The sequence below is a fragment of the Balaenoptera acutorostrata genome, chromosome 9 (assembly GCF_949987535.1).
Source record: "Balaenoptera acutorostrata chromosome 9, mBalAcu1.1, whole genome shotgun sequence".
NCBI classification, from domain to species: Eukaryota; Metazoa; Chordata; class Mammalia; order Artiodactyla; family Balaenopteridae; genus Balaenoptera; species Balaenoptera acutorostrata.
This window is the reverse complement of record NC_080072.1, coordinates 105,377,916-105,380,460: the sequence shown is the minus strand read 5'-3', so window position 1 is coordinate 105,380,460 and position 2,545 is coordinate 105,377,916.

Below are 2,545 nucleotides of genomic sequence, written 5' to 3'. Positions count from 1 at the left end.
TATTATATGATTGTCTTTGTAGACACCCAACAAAATCTATAGTCTTATAGAATAAATAATTCAGCAGTTTGCTTATATTAAATCAATATGAGGTGGTGGTCCAGTGGTCAAGACTCCACGCTCCCAATGCAGCGGGCCCGGGGTTCAATCCCTGGTTGGGGAACTAGATCCCACACGCATGCCGCAACTAAGAGTTCGCCTGTCGCAACTAAAAAAAAAGATCCCGCGTGCTGCAACTAAGACCCGGTGGACGTAATGAGAAGCCCGCGCACCACAACGAAGAGTAGCCACCGCTCACCGCAACTAGAGAAAGCCCACGCGCAGCAACGAAGACCCAACGCAGCCAAAAATAAATAAATTTATAGAAAAAAAAAAGACCCGGTGCAGCCAAAATGAATGAATGCGTAAATAAATAAATAAATATTTTTTTTAGAAAAACCTTCTACAGTAGCAACAGAAAATACAACGTACTAAGGAATAAATCTCATAAAAAATGTGACTGACCAATATGGAAAAGATTTATAAAGTTTTATTGAAATACATTTAAAGACATGAATAAATGGAGACATGCCATTTTTATTAGGAGAACGATTCAATATCATTAAAACATCTATCCTTTCCAAATTAATCTCTCAACTCAATGTAAGTCCAATAAAAATATTAACTGGCCTTTTCCTGGAATCTGACAAACTGAATAAACAATTTACATGAAAGAGTAAAGGAACAGGAAGGGTTGAAGTGATTTTCATGATTAAGAGGAGTGGGAAGAGCTGACCTATTAAGTTATCAAGGTTTACTAACAACAACAGTAAGTAAGCCACGGTGCCACTGACACAGGGATACATCAACAGACAGAGGGAGGAGGCTGGAGAACCCAGGAGCAGATCCTCACGTATGACAACGTATGACAGCAGTGACATCACAATCAGTGGGGGAAGGATGCACTAGTCAGTAAATAATGGCTATTCAAATGAAAAAAAAAAAAAAGTATCTCTAACTTATAAACCAAGAGCAACAAAAACAAACCCAAGCAAAACATCCAGGTGGATTAAAGACCTAAATGTGAAATACTTCCAGAAGAAAATACAAGAGTAGGGAAGATTTCCTAAAGAAGACACAAAAAGCACAGACTACAAAGTAATAGATAAAAGTTTTCACATTAAAAAATAAAGCTTCTGTTCTTTAAAAGATACTGTTGTATGGTGGTCATTTTTTTTTTTTAATTCTAATAATTTAGAGAGACATACTTAAATATTTAGAATAAAATAATACCTGCGATTTGCTTCAAAATGATCTTCCGGTGACTAATGGGTAGGGTTATTATTAATAAAAGCTTATCTCTGAGTTGGTAATTGTTGAAACTGGGTGATAGGTATATGGGGATTCATCAAACTTCCTCCTTCCTTTTAGTGTATGATATATATTTTTTTTATAAAAAAGGCAAAAGGAAAAAAAGAATATTATGACAATGGGATACCAGTGTTCATCCACCAGCTTATTAAACACTTAAAAAACTGATGATAAGTCTAGGGAATTTCTTGGCAGTCCAGTGGTTAGGACTCGGTGCTCTCACTGCCGGGGCCCAGGTTCAATCCCTGGTCAGGGAACTAAGATCCCACAAGCCGTGCAGCGTGGCAAAAAAATAAAATTTAAAAAATCTGATAATCCTAAATGTTAGCAAGAACATGAAGAAGTGGCAACTCTTAAGCACAAATGGCAGGAACATAAATTGCACAACCAATTTGGAAGAAAATTTGGTATCTTCTACCAAGACTGAAGGTGCGCACTCTTCACTACCCAGCTCTTCCCCATCTAGGTTAAATCCTAGAAAATCTTGCTCTTGGAAACATACACAAGAATAAAAATGCTCACAGGCTCATTGTTTTCAACAGCAAAAAGCCTGGAAACAACCAAATGCCCGCTTGTAAAAACACGTGCGACTGAATAGTGGTATATTTACATAACGGAATGAAAGTGAATTTACTGCAGCTCCATGAATCAACATGGACACATCTTACAAACATGGCAAAAAAAAAAAAAAAGGAATTTGCAGAATATAACACCATTTATGTAAAGTGTAAAACCATGTAAAAGTTAATATGTTGTCAGGGATGCATACATATGTAATAAATTTCTAGAGAAATGCTAAGAATGATCAATTCAAAATTCAGAATAGTGGTTACTTCTGGTGGGAGTAGGGAAGAGAATGTAAGGGCACAAAGGGAGCAACATGGGGATTGTGAGGTTTGGCTTCTAAGCTGGGTGTTGAGTACATGAGTGTACACTGTATTATCCTTTAGTCCTTTTGTATGTAATAAGATAATCTGTAGTTAAAAATAAAATTTTTTCACAATATATACAAATAGCGAATCATGTACAGTTAAAACTAATATGTTATATGTCAATTATATCTCAATTTAATATATATATATATATATACATTTTCTTCAGTAAAAGGAGGAGATGTGGTAGGGGGAAGTGGGAGAAGAGACACAGAAGTACACATCAGGGGAATCATAAATTCATTTCAGTTCAACAACCAAGT